Source organism: Macaca thibetana, chromosome 11 (assembly GCF_024542745.1).
Source record: "Macaca thibetana thibetana isolate TM-01 chromosome 11, ASM2454274v1, whole genome shotgun sequence".
Classification (NCBI taxonomy): Eukaryota; Metazoa; Chordata; class Mammalia; order Primates; family Cercopithecidae; genus Macaca; species Macaca thibetana.
In genome coordinates, this window is record NC_065588.1 from 43,139,178 (window position 1) to 43,160,120 (window position 20,943).

A 20,943-nucleotide genomic window follows, 5' to 3' on the forward strand; every position below is an offset into this window, starting at 1 on the left:
ATCTCAATCAACCTCTTAGAAAAATGTAAATGGACAGCTACCGATCACAGAAAAATATAAATGGACAGCCACAGAGCACAAAACATCTTGGAAAGCCTCCAACATGAAAACAGAAATAAACACAAACAATAAAAGTGAATTTGGGGGGAAAAAGGAGGACTGCAGGAAATAGAAGAAAAGATCACCTAAAACATTTTGTTAGTATTCTTAGAAAGATAAGAATCTGTAAAACAAAACCATGATGTTATCAGGAAATGAAAGAACAAGAAAGAGACCAAAAAGACAAAGAGCTATAAACCAACAGAGATAAGATAACAAAATTACAGGATCAAGTCAGGAATTTCAGGAATAAAATTTCTAGAAAGAAAAAGTAGAGGAAGTGAAGTGAAAAAAGATAAAACAGAAATGGCAAGAAAAATTCCTATGACAAGAGGACATGACCTTCTAGACTGAAAATCTTCATGGAACACTGAATAACAAACTTTTAAAGATTTATTTTAAAACATCATGAAATTTAAGAATACTCAAAATAAAATTATTAAAGATTTTTTAAACCCTAAGTATGTATAATCAGCATGACATCAGACTTTCCAGTGTAGCACCAAAGATATAAGACAATAAATTAATGTTTACATAATTCTGAGAAGAAAAAAAAATGTTAGGACAAAATTTCTATACTCGCCCCAAGTATCAATCAAATATGAGCGTGAAAAATACATATTTGATTGATAGTTGGACTGAGTGTAGAAATTTTCAGACATACTAAAACTCAGAATAATAATCACCCATGCACCCTTTCTTAGGAAACTACTGGAGAATATGCTTTAAAAAATGAGGAAATCAATTCAGAAAGAAGTTTTATGATCCAGGAGACTGGGTCCCAATACAGGAAAACAGCAAACGGAAGGATCATAATGATAGCTCCACTCATGACTAGAAATTAATTCATGTCATTTGGAGCAGAAGAAAAGACAACTCAAGTCTGGAGATTCAGTGGGGATGTGAGGGAATGAAATCAATACATATCTAATGTGATAATTTCACAGGTATTTGACAAATCTCAGGAGGCAGTTGGATAGACACATGAGAAACTATCAAAAAATGGGAGGAAACTGAAGAGGTATAGTAGAAAGAAAATGTTTCAAACTTCAGTGCTTAACTCAACAGTAGTCCAGATTGCAGTCCTGTAGCAATATGCACGTGGACTAAAAATTTAATTTTAGAAATTATGATATAGCTGAATTAGGAGAATGGGGCAAGGGGAAGTGGTTAAGAAGTGCGAGATTTGTAAGACAGTTAAATAATTTCAATAATAAACATTGGCTAAAGTTGAAAAAAATCAAGATACAGGAAATATATTTTTAAAGCAGGATGATGATAAAACCTAGAAGAAACAAAGAAATTGAAATGGGGAGATGTGGATTAACCAACTGCTGTTCTTTTAATACAAGTGTTTCAATACTACTTGGACTACTTGGATTTTTTTTAAAAAATCATGGCATGCTATAATTTGGATAAATTGTTTTTTTAATCCATTAAGGGTTCATAGCACTGAAAAAGCACTGTGTGGTAAAGACATAGGCTGTCAGAAAGTTTACAGAGTATAAAAAAGACATATTTCTTTTTTTATGAAGACCACCACCAAACCGAAAATAAAACTGAAATAGTGTAAGTTTTAATTGTGAACCATCTTGGAAAAAAATCATTAACCACAGGATCTATAACTAATAGAACTTTCATAGACTGCCATCTGAGGACAGTAGTTCTATCTTTGCAAGAAAGACATTCCATGAGAAATAAGAATCCTCTTAATACTGACTCTCTGAGTAGGTTTTATAACTAAGAAAAGGCTTCCCATAAATAACCAATATATGTTGTAGAGAAGCCCAGGAAAAAAGAGAGGAATGCAAATGTTTCTGTGCTAATCTCCAGGTAGAAAGGTGAGCAAGACAGAGTACAGAGTAGTCTGGGCCAGTTCCTTCTGGAGAACCAACTGAGAGTGTTGCCTTGGGCCATGTAGTAAAGATGGCAAGACACATCCATACAGAGACTGGCCTCATCTCCTCTGTATCTTGCATGGCCACTATCTGAAGATCAATAGAATTTCCTCTTCTAACCAAATGTGTGGGACCACCTACAACAACAATCATGTTCCATATTTTCTTTCCATGCCTTCATCATAAATCTCAGCATACAAACAATCAACTCTTCTACAAAATGAAGAATTCTGTAGTACAAACCCCATGCAGCTAAGCAGAGCATAGGGTAGCCAATAATCTGTCTTTCATGTGATCTAATACATTCATCTGGCTCTGCCACAAGCTGTATGTAGGCCAGCTCTGGGAGCTCTAGAACTTGAAGATGCCACATCCATTCTGCTTTAGCCACGGAGCTGCTCCTAGACTAGGAGAGGAGCTGTTCTTGTTCCTCCCGCCCTGTCTCATGGATGCCACTCTTTGAAGACACCTATCTACCTACCCTAGTCAGGGTCATATCTCATCATTTTCATGGTTCCCTGTGTTCTTAATCTCATTCACTTATTAACTTCTTTTTGTCAGAAGAATAAGCTTCCTACTTTCTGTGGCTCCTGGGTTCTCCCATAAGAAGCCCTCTGTTTACTGCCTTACTAGTACACGTCAAAACTCTTATATCCATACAACCTTGTAGTATGGCTCTAGTCTAAGGTAGAAAGAAAGGGGCATAACTGTAACATGCATGTAATTATCCAGCTAAGCAGAGCATAGGGTTGTTTGATATCTAGCATAGAAGACATAATTAAGAATTTTTTAAAAGTATACCTGTTTAGGATTGTGAATTGTATTCCCGTTCACTCACTTCGCCAGATAATTGCTGAGTGCATTTTTATATGCAGATTTCGTGTGTTGTAAATCAAATAAGGCCCATAACGTCAATGAATTTATAAAGTGTGAGGAGAGATTGGACAAGGAAGAAAGATTAAAACAATAGAAAAAGAGTTAAAGTAAGCAGCATAAGAGAAGTGCTAAGTGTGAAGGTTTGCAGAGGAATAAATTATATCTGGCTGGAGAAGGTATGTACAGAGTTTATTAAATAATTTCATGCAGCATTTGTGAAGCATCTGCTGTGTGCTGCACTAGGTACTATATTAAGGTCTGAGGAGACCAAGAGCATAAAGACAAAGTTATGTGCCAAGGATGAAAAAGCCCTGGGAGATCAACAATGAGGTGGCATTTTTTTCTCCTGGAAGTGGGAGTAAGGGTGAAACTGTCAGGTAAAGCCTCATATAGGATATTGGTTTTTGAACTCAGACCTAGACAACAAGTGGAGTACTGACTGGCGGAAATGCTGAAATAGAGCACTGTAGGTATATGTAACAGCAGGAGCAAATGTGCAATAGCAGGGAAAATAAACTATAATAGAAACTATTCCTAGATATCTAGAAATATTAACTATTCTAGATAATAGAAATTATCTAGAGTACTGGGTGTTTGTGGCAAATAGGGGCGAAACTCCAAAGACAGAGGATAGAATGCAGAGAAGCAGTATGAATGGAGCACCTATTTAGCTGTGTTGGAAAATGAGGAACCAATGCAAGAATTATTTGTTTAATTTAGTGATCAGCATAGTGTTTTGAAAAGATAAGCCTGGAATCAGTATATAGAGGATGCTTGAAAGTGAGGATCGAAAGGAAGCTATTTCTTGTTTCAGGGGTGCAGTAATGAAAGTCTGAACTAGCTGGTGCCATTAGGAAGTAAAAGATGGGTGTAGGCATTGAAGAAACTACATCTACTTACATTGGTTGAAGTTGGGGAGAGTTGGAGAAGTGGAAATCTCTCAAGCAGGGTGGTCCTGGAGCCTTAGCAAATCATGCCAGGCCTTTTTCTTACAGATGCAAGGAATCAGGCAAGACTTGGACTTGAAAAACAGGTTGTATTTTATGATGTTAGACTCAGAACCTAATGTTAAGTGTGCTTGCAAGCACACGCACATGCCACACACAGACCATCATAAATTATACTCTTGGAACATAGTTGTTTTGGTATCGGACACACATAACACTGTTGGCTTTCATCCAAATACTGGCAAAAATCTCTCTAAGGGGTCACTGGATATCAGTAGCCTTTCCTGCCTTCTGGGAGACTGAAAAACTTGGTTACAAACACAGGCTGTGGAGATACAGAGCAGTTCAAACCCAAGGTTGGACATTTACAAGTAACTGCATAATTTTAGGCAAATTACCCTCTCTTCTCTTGATTTCTACATTAATAATATGGGGATACTAATACCAAACACACTGACTTTTATGAGAATTAAATGAGCTATTACATGTGAATTGATTAGAATAGAATAATACCCAGCACATAGGAGGTGCCCAGTAAATGAAGGGGATTCTTACTGTCGTTATGGGTATTCTGTGGTAGAAAAGTCAATGCTGAATACTTAGCAACTGGCATATATTTTTAGGGAGAGGAGCAGAAAAAGTTTTGGTAGATAAAAATAATGTCACTTCCTTTTTAAAATGTCAGTAGAAGATTGAGACTTTTTTGTGTGATTAATAGCTCATTTCCTATGATTCTGGTGCAGTAATTCACATTCAAAGCTACAGACAAGTATAGAGAGATTTTGTGAAAACTTCCACTGGTTAAGGTAGCCTTAAGATCTGAAGGATACTTTGGCCTTTGGAAGTGGCACTATACAGATGTCTAGTCAGCTGTTATCTGCTTAGCATAGTTATCAAATACACCATTAAGTACATTATTTCATTTATTTTAATATGATGGACAAAATGTAGCAAAAACAAAAAATGTGCTTAATGCAAACTGGGAAGACTCATTCATTTTATACTGACTCATTATGACAAGGCCTTATTGGTTTGATAGTTTTGTGATTCCAGAGCACCATAATTCTGAACCAGATTCCCATCTTGTATGGCTCTGTTAGAGGTTTTGCCTGCAGAGGTTTTCTCTAGTCCTCTTTCTGAGTGTGTCTCCCTCTTATTTATTTATTTATTTATTTATTTCTGTCTTTGTTTCCCTGTGTCTCTTTCTTACTCCCTCTTCTCACTTCACCACCTAAATTTCCTCATTATTTCCAAATAGTTTGGAAGTTCTAATTCTATAAGCACTGCATTTTCTAGCTGCCTGCTAAAGACCTTTCTAAACTGCAATCCATATTTCCAGGTGAGCGATGAATGGGTGCTGGTGAACCACAGAGAATGAAGCAAAAAGTTGCAGTGAGTAGGAATCCTGCAGCCGCTTTCTTTTTTGGCACCCAACAAATGTTCTCAGTTTGATGGTTTTACTAATTTCTCTGCTTCATCTCTATTCTTACTTGTTCCTACTTTAAAAAAAAATTGTCTTCTCTTTCAAAATAGAAGATATGTTTTCTTAATATTCTAGCAATATACATTGTTGTTGTTGTGCTGATGTTGATAATAGTAATATTGCTATTAATATAATGTACCTTTTATTGCACACTTTTTGATTAATGATAGGTACCAACTGCCTACCACATTGAGAATGATACAAAGACTCCCAGGAAAAAAAGTAAGTCCTACAGAAGTTTTACTTAGCTATCCTAACTATTAGGCCTTTCCTGACCACCATTACAAGTATTAAACACACTTGTAATGGTTCAGGAGTAAATATCTTGAGGATTTCCTTAATTTTGCAGTGCAGCTTTCATATGATAATTATCCCATTTGTCAGAGCTAGCATAGATTAAAACTGGCTTTATTAATAAAAGCAATAGTAGCATAAAATAGATTTTTGAAGAAATCAAGATTATCAGTGTCATAGAAGGTGCAGATTACTAGAATTTCAGATATGTAAACGTGGTGAATAACATTTTAACAACTGATGTGGTTTCAATAACAGAAAATGAAGATAGCAAAATTTAAACAGGAGAGATAGCTGGCCTAGAGATATAAATTGGAAAGGTATTAGCATGCAGACAGGTATTGAAGCCACAAGAATAGATGAAAGAATCCAGTTAAAGTAAGTCTAAGGAGAAGAGAAGACAGATGTTGGGTGATCAGACCCAACACCAGGTCGTGGGGTCAATGAAGTCTGGCAGAGTCAAAGGAATGAGAAAAGACAGTTTGAGAGAGAAAGTGGGTCCAGGGGCCAATGCTAAGTATGGAGGCTGCAAAGGCCCCAAGCTCTGGAAGCCCAGACTATTTATTGGTGATCAAACAAAGAAACAGCGGGTGAGAATGTGGGAGTCAAAAGGGCAAGCACACCATCTACAGCTGTGACGGTTTAGGATTTCCTTTGAGGCGTATGGAACATGTTCTGCTACTTGCGATAATGGAGAGCAGGTTCTTTTAACTCAAAATACAATCCATCCTGGGAGAGCAAGGAGCAAGGAGACAGCAAGTCTAGACACATTCCAGAGCCACGAGCCCTGGATTCTATTCAAGCCACGAGGGGTTTTATGCCCTGAGCTTAGATTATGGTGTGTCAGGGTAGCCTTCCACCCTTTAGCACAGAACTTGGTGTTCCAAAGACCACGAGGGGTTTTAGACCCTGGGTCCTGGACATGTTCCAAGACTCTTACATTATGTCAGACATGCAAGGCCTGCCTGAGCTTCTCTCCCAACACTCAGCTTTTCCCAACATGTCCCCCTTTTCTTTTTCATAAAACCACCACAGCTATCATTGCTTGTTCTTGATGGCGGCTTTCTCTTCAGAAGCGGCTTCCTCTTCAGAGGTGGCTTCTGCATCTGCAGACTAAAAGGAGACAGCACAAGCACACAACCATCAGAACAAAATTCACAAATGTAGAGCCTCCAATAGCCTTCAACTATAAATCTTTTGGATAGGATAGTAGTTTTTTAAGGATCTCAGTTACAATATAAATAGATGGTGATGTCTCCCATGGTCTATTTAGAGACACAGTGATCCAAACTGCTTCCCTGGCTTTAATTATCAAGATAATTTGATTTTTATCAAAGGTTGAATTATTGCAGGTAAACAAGTGACATTTGGGGCACATAATAAAGCATGTATTTATATCAAGAGTAACATTTCCTATTGCTAGCACAACTTTGAATCCAAAAGTTCCCGTTGGAGAGAAAAGAAAGAGCATTTTTATCCTTACCTCCTTCCCCTCTATTCCTTTTGTATTTGTCTTCTCAGAGTTTGATTGAACTTTGAGCTATAGCTAATTTCCATAATTCAAAATGTTCCCGTCTGTCCCTGCAAATCTCTGCTAGTCTTTGCTAGTCTCTACTTTTGTACCTCTTCTTACTTAGCTCTACTTACTTATATCTGTCTACTTACTTATATCTCTCTAATTATCTCCATCTCTATTTATCTCTATCTCTATTTATCTCTACATCTTCTTGGAAACATTTTTTATGACTCTGGGTAGAGCTAAAAAATCCACCCTTTAAGCTTCAGCAAGATACAAAGCAGGGACCACGGACCCAGCACCAGATTGAAGGGAACAGGAAGTCCTCTCCCGTCCCCAAAGTACGAAAACCAGAGTTTGACCCTTGAAAATTTCCACTCCACATCAGTGTCATCCTCAATTTCCTGGAATGAATTGTTGATAATGGCAATTAACATATTTAGCAAAACAATGACCACTGTGACATTATAGACTCCATAAAGAACATAACCAATGTTTTCAATGCATTTGTGGTTATAGTTTATGACCACTGATTTCACTTCAGAAAGTCCAAATATAGCCCAGAATAGTGTCTTAAAACTCTCTTGAACTGTTATGAAGGCTTCATTTTGTTTTGCACCAATGTAGTAGGAGTACAGGTTGAACATTCCAATCACAAAGGCCACAAACACCATAATGAATATGACCATGAACCTGAAGATGTCTTTGACTGCTCCTCCAAGTGACATCTGCGGAGGTCCAAAGCTTTCATTGGCTGGAAAATATAAGCTATCCCAGAGAAAATCAAAACCACAGCAACTGCACAAAGACCTTCAGACACCATCTGAGGATCAGAGGGGTCCCACTCCTTCCTGGCCAAATCGTAGTATTTCACATTATCTCCCAATGTTACTTTTGTCAAGTACTTCAAAGTATCTTATGGGCTTTGGAAGCATGCCAGAATGCCCTGAATCTTGCAATGAATGATACTGAGAAAATTGCTAACATACCAAAATCAAGCATATTCCACAACTCAAACAAATATTCCTTGGGGCCTTGAGTCCAAATGTCTTTACATTCAGCCCATATCATGCCTCTGTGCTCATTAAATCTGTTTTTCTCTAGCAGAGGCAGGTTAACCATGGAACTGAAGCTTCAAGATGACTTTACTTGCCCAGGCTCCTTCTAAGTCCTCACTTTGCCTTCTTTTTCTCTAAAAGGGGCCCTCTGAATAAACAAGCCTCAGATTCCACTGAGTCTTACCCCATGCCTCACCCTCTTCATAATAAATGCCTTAAGAAATTCAAGTAAGCAGAATGTTTGCTTTCACTTTGTCCCATTGTTATCCTGGTTCTTCCGAGCACTCAGCTTTCCCACCAAGCTTCTTTCAGTCGTCTTCAGGTGTCCTTTGACAATGCATCCTCCACTTTTACACGTTCTAGCATTCCTTCACCAGGGTGTTTGTCATCCCACATTGGGCAGCCAGGAATGTTGGGGTGATCGGACCCAACACCAGGTTGTAGGGGCGACGAAGTCTGGCAGAGTCAAAGGAATGAGAAAAGACAGTTTGAGAGAGAAAGTTGGTCCAGGGGCCAATGCTAAGTATGGAGGCTGTGAAGGCCCCAAGCTCTGGAAGCCCAGACTATTTATTGGTGATCAAGCAAAGAAACAGGGGTTGAGAATGTGGGAGTCAAAAGGGCAAGCACACCATCTACAGCTGTGACGGTTTAGGATTTCCTTTGAGGCGTATGGAACATGTTCTGCTACTTGAGATAACAGAGAGCAGGTTCTTTTAACTCAAGATACAATTGATCCTGGGAGAGCAAGGAGCAAGGAGCCAGGAAGTCTAGATACATTCCAGAGCCATGAGCCCTGGATTCTATTCAAGCCACGAGGGGTTTTATGTCCTGGGCTTAGACTATGGTGTGTCAGGGTAGCCTTCCACCCTTTAGCACAGAGCTTGGTGTTCCAAAGACCATGAGGGGTTTTAGACCCTGTACTCCAGACATGTTCCAAGACTCTTTTACATTATGTCAGACTTGCAAGCCCTGCCTCAGCTTCTCCCAACACTCAGCTTTTCCCAACAGAGAGATGAGGATGGAACCCCAGAGAATATTAATATTAAGGGATTTTCAAAGAACTAGTGAATAAGGCTGAGAAGGAGTAGTAGAGTCAGGAAGAAGCAGAGAGGACAACTACCAGAGTGTAAGTTACAAAGGAGGCAAGCCTGACATCACTTTTATGTCTCTTCCGACCTCAAATTATGGGAAGTTACAAAAAGAAATAAATCTTTAAAAAAATTGAAACTGGCAACTGACCTATGAATTAAAGATTTTAAAAAAACATTTCCACTGATTTAAGTATTGATGGGGATGGATTGGGAAGTAAGATGGCTGCCAAGATTCCTGTTCAGTGGTACACTTACCCTTTATAATCACCTCCCCTTGAGTGAGGTGGGACATGTGAAGAGGATAGGTCTTACTTCCACAATGCCATTAAATTGTTTTTGATAAAATATTTTGGGGATAATAGTTGTCTATTTTTTAATTTTTATGGATATACAATAAATAGTTGTAGTATTTATGGGATACATGTAATATTTTGATACAAGCATACAATGTGTAGGGGTCAAATCAGGGTAATTGGGATAGCTATCACTTTAAACACTTATCATTTCTTAGTGTTAGAAACATTATAATTCCATGCTTCTAGTTATTTTGAAATTCCCAATATATTATTGTTAACTACATTGTCCTATTCTGCTACCAAACATGAGATCTTATTCCTTCTGTCTGTATTTTTGTACCCACTAACCAACCTCTCCCCTCCTACACCCAATTACTCTTCCCAGTCTCCGGTAACCATCATTCTACTCTCTGCATCCACGAGATCAACCTTTTTAGCTATCACGTATGAGTGAGAACATGCAATATTTGTCTTTCTGTGCCTGGCAACAATTAAGTCTATTGTCAATTAATGTTACATCTGATTTACACAAATGGGTAAACAATTTTTATAGAGAAAAAATCTTGAGATATAGTATACAATTATCCTGACTTATAATATACCAAGAATAACAAGTGAAAAGATTCAGTAAGTCTGGAGTAGGGTATAGAGAGCTATACTGCTGTAACACTTTATAAGTAAGTCTTATGTGCATCCCCAATTGAGAACTACTAGGCTAGAAATACTACATTAAAATTAAAAGAGCAAGGCTTCACCCAAGTAAAATTTAAAATAATTACTAATATATTACTGATAATGCAGTAGTTGCCAGAAATCATCAGCTCATTAGACAGGCAAAGCACTGACAGGATTCATAAGCATAGGAAAACCTGACACAATTATTTCTTAGAGTTTTTATCAGTGTTATTCCTGAGGGTTAAAATATATTGTGGACAGTGAAAATATTGACAAATACCAGGGGTTCACCATAAAACATACAATTTCTGATAAATTCATATTAATACAATTTTACCTATACAATGTTAGCACAGAGATGGCTAAATGACTCTTTTGATTTGACAACTTTTCCCATGCAACTCATCAAACAAATCTAGTTAATTTCCAGCATCTCTCTTTTTATAAAGTAAAAGAAACAATATTTGTAATTTTCCAGGGGCTATCTGGGGAATCTCAAAGATAGTTTTAGGTATAAAAGATGGCCTGAATGTTTTGTGGGCTTTTTTCCCTATATTTAGGATCCCATTTTTAGAAAGTTAAAAATTTTTTAAATGTCAGAGGAAATTTGGACAGTTGGTTAAGATAGAATCATAGGTGTCTTAGAAACAATACTTGGTTGTCTGTTTCATCACAGCAACACTAAAATGTATGTAAAAAATAAACATGGATGGTAACAAAATTGACAACCTTAGCTCTTTCAAAAGTAAGACTGAGGGCAGAGCAGGATGGCCAATAGAAGTCTCCAAAGGTCATCCTCGCAGTAGAAACACCATATTTGACAACTATCCATACACAGAAAAAGAACCTTCATAAGAAGAAAAAATCAGGTGAGCAATCACAGTACCTGGTTTTAAACTTCCTATCACTGAGAGAGACACTAAATAGAGTAGAAAAGACAGTCTTAAATTGCCTAAATTACCCCTCCGCTCTCCCCCTGCAGCAGTCTTACAGCACGGAGAAGAGAATCTGTGCATTTGGGGGATAGAGAGTGCAGTGACTGTGGGGCTTTGCATTAGAAATCAGTGATGCCAACACCAGGCAGGACTCAGCCAATGTCCAGAGAGGGAGTATTTAGACCAGCCATAGCCAGAGGGGAATCATCCATCCCAGGGGTTGGGACTTGAGTTTTGACAGGCCTCCCCACCATGGGCTACTGTGCTCTGGGGTTCTATATAAAGTTGAAAGGTGTCTAGGCCACTAGTCCTAGTGCTGTGCTAGGTTTGGAGCCATTGGAATTGGAGGGCACTCAACCTAGTGAGACACAGGCCAGGGTGGCTAAGGGAGTGCTTGCATCATTGCTCCCCCAACCCCAGGCAGCACAGCTTACAGCTCTTAAAGAAACCCCTTCTTTATGCTTGAGGAGAGGAGGGATAAGAGTAAAGAGGACTTTGTTTTGAAACTTTGATACCAGCTCAGCCATGGTAGGAAAAGACACCAGTTAGAGTCAAGAGTGCCCCACTAGGGGGCCAAGCTCCCGGATGACATTTCTAGGCATATCCTGCGCTGGGAGGGAGTTCACCATCTTGAAGAAGAAACCAGTCCTGCCAGGATTCATTGCCTGCTGACTAAAAAGCCCTTCAGCTCTGAATGATCAGCAGTGGTAACCAGGTAGTACATGCTGTGGACCTTGGGTGAGACTCTGAGACATGCTGGTTTCAGGTATGACCTAGCACATTCACAGTTCTGGTGACTACAAGGAGAGACTCCTTCTGCTTGAGAAAAGTATGAACTCAGCCATAGTGGGGAAGAGCACCAAGTGGGCTCTTGGGGTCCCCAGTTCCAGGCCTTGGCTCTTTTATGGAATTTCTGGACATATTCTGTGCCAAAGGAGGGTCCACTTCCCTGAAGGATGAGTCACAGGCCTGGCAGCATTCACCACAATATGACAGAATAGCCCTTGGGCCTTAAGTGAACATTGGCAGTACCCTGGAAGTACTCCCTGTGGGCCTGAGGTGGCGGTGCACACAGGGAAACATCCCTCTGCCTGGGGTAAGGGTAGGACAGAGTGGAAAGGACTTTGTCTTGTAGTTTCAGTGCCAGTTTAGCTGCAGTAATAATAGAGCGCCAGGTAGATTTCTAAAGTTTCCAGCTCCAGGCTGGCTCCAAGATGGCATCTCTGAACCCACCTAAGACTCGAGGGAACTTGCTGTCACTCCAAAAAGAAGAACACAATTCTGGCTGCTCCACCATCTGCTAAGTGTAGCGCCCTAGGGCCTTAAATGAACATAGGTGGTAGCAAGGTAGTAGTTTCACAGTACCTTGGATGAGACCCAGTTCTGTATTGGCTTCAGGTCTAACTCAGTGCAGTCCCACTGGTAGTGGCTACAGCGGTGCTTGTGTCACACATCCCCCAGCTCTATGCAGCCCAGCACAGAAAGAAAGGCTTTCTTTGTGTGAGAGAGGTAAGGAAAAAGAACAAGAGTCTCTGTCTTGTAATTTACAAAATTCTTCTAGATCTTATCCAAGACCACAAAGCTGGTACTTCTATGAGTCTGCAAGAACCACAGCATTACTGGGCTTGGGGTGACCCCTAATGCAGATATGGCTGCAGTGACCAATAACTTAGATCACAATACCCAAATCCCTTTGAATATCTGAAAAGCTTTCCCAAGAGGTATGAGTACAAACAAGCCCAGACTGAGAAGACTGCAATAAATACCTAACTCTTCAATGCCCAGACACTGACAAACATTCAAAACATCAAGAACATACAAGAAAACATGACCTCACCAAATGAATTAAATAAGCCACCAGGGGCCAGTTCCGAAGAAACAGATATGTGACCTTTTAGATAGAATTTGAAATATCTGTTTTGAGGAAGCTCAAAGAAATTCAAGATAACATGGAGAAGGAATTCAGAATCCTGTAAGACAAATGTAATAAAGATATTAAATTATTTAAAATAATCAAGCAGGAATTCTGGAGTTAAAAATGCAATTGACATACTGAAGAATGCATCAGAGTCTCTAGCAGAATTGATCAAGCAGAAGAAAGAGTTAGTGAGTTCGAAGATAGGCTATTCAAAAATACACAGAGGAAACAAAAGAAAAAAGAATAAAGAATGCAGCACAACTACAAGATCTAGAAAGTAGCCTCAAAAGTGAAAATCTAAGAGTTATTAGCCTTAAATACAAAGTAAAGAGAGAGATAGAGGTAGAAAGTTTATTCAAATAACAACTTCCCCGAACTAGAGAAAGATGTCAATATCCAAGTATGAGAAGGTTATAGAATGCCAAGAAGATTTAACCTCAAGAAAAGACTATCTCAAGGCATTTAATAATCAAACTCTTAAAGATCAAGGATAAAGAAAAGATCCTAAAAGCAGGACGAGAAGAGAAACAAATAACATACAACAGAGCTCCAAAACACCTGGCAGTAGACTTTTCGGTGGAAACCTTTCAGGTCAGGAGAGAGTGGCATGACATACTTAAAGTGCTGAAGGAAAAACACTTTTATCCTAGAATATTATATCCAGTGAAAGTAGTCTTTAAACATCAGGAGAGATAAAGACCTCCAGACAAACAAAAGCTGAGGGATTTCATCAACACAAGACCTGTACTATAAGAAATGCTAAAGAGATTTATTTAATCTGAATGAAAAAGATGTTAACGAGCAACAAGAAATCATCTGAAGGTACAAAACTCACTAGTAGTAGTATACAGAAAAACATAAAATATTATAACACTGTAATTGTGGTGGGTATACTACTCATATCTTAAGTAGAAAGGTGAAAAAAAATGAACCAACTAAAATAATAACTACAACAAATTCAAGAAATAGAGATATAAATAGAATAAGATACAAATAGAAACAACAAAAAGGTAAAAAGCAGAAAGATGAAATTAAAGTTTAGAATTGTATTAGTTTTCTTCTTGCTTATTTGTTACTTTGTTTATGCAATCAGTGTGAAGTTGTCATCTGTTTAAAATAAAGAGTTACAGATATTATTCCCAAGCCTCATGGTAACCTCAAATCTAAGCTCATACAACAGATACACGAAAAATAAAAAGCAAGAAATTAAAACATACCACCAGAGAAAAATCACCTTCACCAAAAGGAAGGCAGGAAGGAAGGAAAGAGGAAAGAGAAAACCATAAGACAACCAGAAAACAAATAACAAAATGGCCAGAAGTCCTTACTTATCAATAATACATTAAATGTAAATGGACTAAACTCTCCAATCAAACAACATGGAGTGGCTAAATAAATTTAGAAAACAAGACCCAGTGATCTGTTACCAACAATAAACACATGTAACCTGTAAAACACACAAGACTGAAAATAAAGGGATGGAAAAAGATGCTCCATGCCAGTGGAAACCAAAAAAGAACAGGAATAGCTATACTTATATTAGAAAAATAGAGTTTAAGACAAAATCTCTAAAAAGAGACAAAGAAGACCATTACATAACGATAAAGGGATTAATTCAGCAAGAGGATATAACAATTATAAACATTTATGCACCCGACACCGGAGCACTCAGATATATAAAACAAATGTTATTAGAGCTAAAGAGAGAGAGAGACCCCAATAAATTAATAACTGAAGACTTCAACACCCTACTTTCAGCATTGAGCAAATCATTCAGACAGAAAATGAACAAAGAAACATCAGGTTTAATCTGCATTATAGACCAAATGATCCTAATAGATATTATAGAACATTTTATCCAGTGGCTGCAGAATACACATTCTTCTCCTCAACACATGGATCATTCTCAAGGATAGACCATATGTGAGGCCAGAAAACAAATATTTAAACATTCTTTAAAATTGAAATAATATCAAATATTTTCTCTGACCCTAACGGAATAAAACTACAAATTAATAAGAATAATCTTGGAAACTATACAAACACATGGAAAATAAACAATATATTCCTGAGTGACCAGTGAGTCACTGAAAAGATTAAGAAGGAAATTGAAAATTTTCTTGAAACAAATGATAATGGAAACACAAAGTACCAAAACCTATGGAATAGGATATAATGAAAGCAATACTAAGAGGAGAGTGTACAGCTATAAGTACCAACATCAAAAAAGAAGAAAAACTTCAAATAAACAACTTAACGACGCTTCTTAAAGAAATAGAAAAGCAAGAGTAAACCAAACCCAAAGTTAGTAGAGGAAAAGAAATAATAAAGGTCAAGGCAAAAATAATATGAAATTAAAGAAAACAATACAAAAGATCAGTGGAGTGAAAAGACGGTTTTTTGAAAAGGTAAATAAATTTGGCAAACCTCTAGCCAGACTGAGAAAAAAAGAGAGAAGACCAAAATTTTTAAAAATCAGACATAAAAAGGGAGACATTACCATTAGATATCACAGAAATTTGAAAGCTCATTAGAGGCTCCTAAGAGCAACTATATACCAATAAATTGGAAAACTTAGAAGAAATGGATAAACTCTTAGGCACATACAGCCTACCAAGATTGAACCATGAAGAAATCCAAAACCTGAATGGACCAATAACAAGTAACAACATCAAAGCCTTAACAAAAAGTTTCCCAGCAAAGAAAAAGTCCAGGATGGCTTCACTGCTGAATATTACCAAACATTTAAATAAGAAGTAATATCAATCCTACTCAAACTATTCTGAAAAATAGAAGTGAAGGGAATACTTCCAAACTCATCCTATGAGGCCAGTATTAACTTCATACTGAAACCAGACAAAAATATATGAAACAAAGAACACTACAGGCCCATATCTCTGGTAAACATTGATGCAAAATTCTTCAACAAAATACTAACAAACTGAATTCAACAACACACTAAAAAGATCATTCATCATGGCCAACTGAGATTTATGCCAGGGATGCATGGATGGTTCAATGTATGCTAGTTAATCAATGTGATACATCATAACAACAGAATGAAGAATGAAAGAATATGATCCTTTTAACTGATGCTGAAACAGTATTTGATAAAATTCAACATCACTTCATGATAAAACCCTCAAAAAACTGGGGATAGAAGGAACATACCTCAACATGATAAAAGCCATATATGACAGATCCACAGCTAGTATCATAAGGAGGAAAAACTAAAAGCCTTTCCTCTAAGATCTGCAACATGACAAGGATGCCTACTTGTCATCACTGTTATTCAACATAGTGCTGAAAGTGCTAGCTAGAGCCATTGGACAAGAGAAAGAAATAAAAGACATCCAAATTGGAAATAAAGAAGTCAAATTATCCCTGTTTGCAGATAATATGATCTTATATTTGGAAAAACCTAAAGACTCCACCAAAAAACTATTAGAACTGATAAATTCTATAAAGTTGCAGGATACAAAATTAAAATACAAAAATCAGTAATACTTTTATATGCCAACAGCAAACAATCTGAAAAAGGAATCAAGAAAGTAATCCCATCTAAAATAGCTACAAATAAAATTAAATACCCAGGAAGTAACTTAACCCAAAAAGTGAAAGATGTTTACAATGAAAATTAAAATATTGATGAAAGAAATTGAAGAAGACATAAAAAAATTGAAAGATATTCCATGTTCATGAATTGGAAAAATCAATATTGTTAAAATGTCTATTCTACTCAAAGCAATCCATGGATTCAATGCAATCCCTATCAAAACACCAATGACATTCTTCACAGAAACAGAAAAAAACAATCCTAAAATTTATATGAAATGTTGAAAGACCCAGAATAGTCAATGTTATGAGCAAAAAGAACAACAGTCTTTGTTTTGGAGGAATCATTACCTGACTTCAAGTTATACTAAAGAGCTACAGTAACCAAAACGGCATGGTACTAGCATAAAAACAGACACATAGATGAATGGAACAGAATAGAGAACTCAAAAACAAATCCATGCATATACAATGAACTATTTTTTTGACAAAGTTGCCAAAAACATTCTTTGGATCAAGGACAGTCTCATTAATAAACGGTGCTGGGAAAACTGAATATCCATATGTAGAAGAATGAAACTAGACCACTGTCTCCTACCATACACAAAAATCAAGCCAAAATGGATGAAAGACTTAATTAAATCTAAGACCTCAAACTATGAAACTACTGCAAGAAAACTTAGGGGAAACTCCCCAGGACATTGGTCAGGGCAAAGATTTTTTCAGTGATACCCTACAAGCACAGGCAACCAAAGTAAAAATGGACTAATGGGATCACATGAAGTTAAAAAGCTTCTGCACAGCAAAGGAAACAATCAATCAAGTGAAGAGACAATCACAGAATGGGTGAAAATATTTGCAAACTATCTGTCTGACAAGCGATTAATAACCAGAATATGTAAGGAGCTCAAACAACTCTTTAGGGGAAAAAAATCTAATAATTCAATTTAAAGTGGGCTGAAAATCTGAATAGACATTTTTCAAAAGAAGACATACAAATGGCAAACAGGTACATGGAAAGATACTCGATATCATTGATCATCAGAGAAATGCAGATCAAAACTACATTGAAATATCATCTCTCCCCAGTTAAAAAGGTTTATTATCCAAAAGGCAGGCAATAGGAAATGCCAGCAAGGATGTGAAGAAACAGTGTACCCTTGTACACTGTTGATAGGAATGTAAATTAGTACAACCACTGAGGAGAACATTTTAAAGGTTCTTCAAAAAACAAGAATAGAACTACCATATGATCCAGCCATCCCACAGCTAGCTATATACCCAAAAGCAAGCAAATCAAAGCAATATCGAAGAGATATCTGCACTCCCATGTTTATTGCAGCTCTATTCACAATAGCCAAGATTTGAAAGCCCTAAGTGTCCATCAACAGATGAATAAAGAAAACATGGTGCATATACACAATGGAGTACTATTCAGTCAAAAAAGAATGAGATCTGTCATTTGCAACAACATGGATGAAGCTGGATGTCTTTATGTTAAGTGAAACAAGCCAGGCACAGAAAGACAAACTTCACATGTTCTCACTTATTTGTGGGAGCTAAAAATTAAAACAATTGAACTCATGGAGGTAGAGAGTCGAATGATGGTTACCACAGCTTGATGGGGTAATGGGGAGATAAGAAATGAGGATGGTTAATGGGTACAAAAAATAGATAGAGTGAATATGATCTAGTATTTCATAGCACAACAGGGTCACTAATAGTCAATAATAATTTAGTTGTACATTTAAAATTAGCTAAAGGTATAATTGGATTGATTGTAGCACAAAGGATAAATGCTTGAGGTGATAGAGACCCCATTTATCCTGATGTGATTGTTACACCTTGTCTGTTTGTATCAAAATATCCCATATATCCCATAAATACATACACCTGCTATGTACCCACAAAAAATAAAAAATGAAAAGGTATAAGAACTTTTGTTCTTTGCCTTGCCTCCCCACAAATAATTAAGGATTCAGATAGGAGAAGACTGTTGGGAGGATGAGTCAGAGGACAGAAAACTAAGAACAGTTTGGGGAATAAAGAAGAAGACAGATGACCACAAGGACAAGCAGTCTGGGCAGTGACCCAGCATGACATGGATATGAGGCTGAATAGGATCAGTGAAATGCAAAGTTCCAAATAGAACTCTGGTGTCACATTCCTCTGGTACAAGAGCCGACTGTGGAATCAGGGTGTCAGATATTTGAGGACCTGGATAGTTGCAGCCAACTCACAGCGTTCTTGAAATAGATCATAGTTGAAAGAGGTTGTGTTATTAATTCTTAATATGTTTATATGAGAAAACTTAATTCACAATTTCCTTAAAAAAATTCTTAGGACCATTTATATCTATTTTAAAATTTTGTCCCAACTTACACCATTTGTTTGTAATAATACATGTTTGTTTATTTTTGTAGCAATTTCTGAGGATTTGTTTGTGTTATTGATCTTTTTTATCTGTTCTGGTTGAATTAAATAAGTAATAGAAGCGAGAAAAATTATTTGTGTTACATGAGTACTCTAAGAGAAGAAAGTATACATCTTTAGGTTACGAAGAAACCCTTTCTAGAGTATCAACCTGATAACCTTAGATAGAAAACGTGATTTTTGGCTCTTAAACTCAGCAACTCAGGCTGCAACTGTACTCTGCCAAAACCTCAAGAACAAAATGAAAAAAGAATCATCACTGAATGTTTCCATAGATTGGGATATTCAGCATTATGTGTCTGAAACATCTGCACAAGTAATGGACTTTTTCATCTAGATGTTTTGGCATTATGACATCCTTTGGAATCTTTTCTTCTCCAGGGCTAGTAAGCAAATACACACACACAAACACATAAACACACACGGATGATTCAGGGCTTGATGTGAGAAAGACAGTGGGGGCTGCAATCTCATTTCTTTTATCACTGACTGCTGTGATCTGAATGTCTGTGTCCCCACAAAATGTATATGTTGAAATAATCACTCCCAAGGTGATGGTATCAGGAAGTAGGGCCTTTGTTCATGAGATAAAAGCATTCATGAATGTGCTTAGTGCCCTTATAATAGAGGCTCCCAAGAGATCACTCACCCTTCTGCCCTGTAGGACACAGTGAAAGGATGACTATCTAAGGAGCAGACCCTCTTCAGACACCACATATGCTGACACCTTAATCTAGAATAGGACCTCCCAGCCATCATAACTGTGAGAAATAAATTTCTGTTGTTTATAAGCCACCCAGTCTGAAGCATTTTGTTATTGCCACCCATGCTAGAAAAAGCCTACATTGCCACAAACAGTTAAAGGTAATTCTGAAAAAAAAGAGGACAGTTGTAGAGAAGGCCTTAATCATTTTAGAGAATACCTAAATAATCCTGAACAGAATTTGGTACAAGTATGGATGGCAAAGGCCTTTCTGAGGAGGCCTCAGATGGAAATGAGGAACACGTTATTGGACAATGGAGGAAAGGTCATCTTTGCTCTAAAGAGGCAAAGGACTTGGCTGAATTGTGTTCATGTCCTAGTGTTTTATGAAAAGTAAAACTTGTGAATGATGAAACAATATTTGGATGAGGAAAAGTCTAAGCAAAGTGTTGAGGGTGTGCCTTGTATTCTCTTGACTGTTTGTGGTAAATGTGAGAAAAGAAAAAGGATGTAAAGATAAAATTGTTAAAAGAAAAGTAGAACTTAAAGATCTGGAACATTACCAGACTATTCATACTGAAAAGAATAAAAGAGCTTATTCCAAAGAAAACATAAAGAGTGTAGCCAAATGAACAAGAAGATTATTCAGTTATCTAAACAGAAGCCAGGACCTGTTGTTCAATTAATAGAAGAATGATCCTGTAGGCAATTCAGAAATCCTCAGGCTGCTCCTCCCATTACAAGCCAAGAGTATAAGAGCCCAGAGTCACTACAGAGACCCTCTGTTGGGGCAATGCCCAGTGGAGCCATGGGTGCAGGGCTGCCCCTGCAACCCCAGACTGGTAAAACCAATGGGAAGTGATTCCAGCACCAGAGAGCCTCAGGCATGTGACCCAAGACACACAGCTGCTGAGGAGGTGAAGCCACCACTGAGAACTGCATGGGGGCAGGGGCCCAGACACAGAGCTGCTGCAGGGGTGGGGCTGCCCAAACCCTTGGGGCAGGGCTGCAGCTGGAGTGCACCCAGAAGGTGGAATCACAGCTTCAATGTACCTGGAAGAAAGAGCGTGAGTCCAAGAAGATTATTCTTGAGCCTTAAGGTTTGGAATTTGCTCAAGACTTATCACTCCTTCCTTCTTCCCTATCTGCCCTATTTCTCACTTTTG

General features: G+C 37.7%; 1 protein-coding gene and 1 pseudogene across 1 annotated transcript in view; one reads left to right on the forward strand and one right to left on the reverse strand.

The window, feature by feature from the left end:
• Positions 1 to 20,943, forward strand: part of SLC48A1 (solute carrier family 48 member 1) — a 1,155,028-nt gene that overhangs the window by 231,049 nt on the left and 903,036 nt on the right. The window lies entirely within an intron of this gene.
• LOC126931583 (short transient receptor potential channel 6-like) lies at positions 7,208 to 12,465 on the reverse strand (annotated as a pseudogene).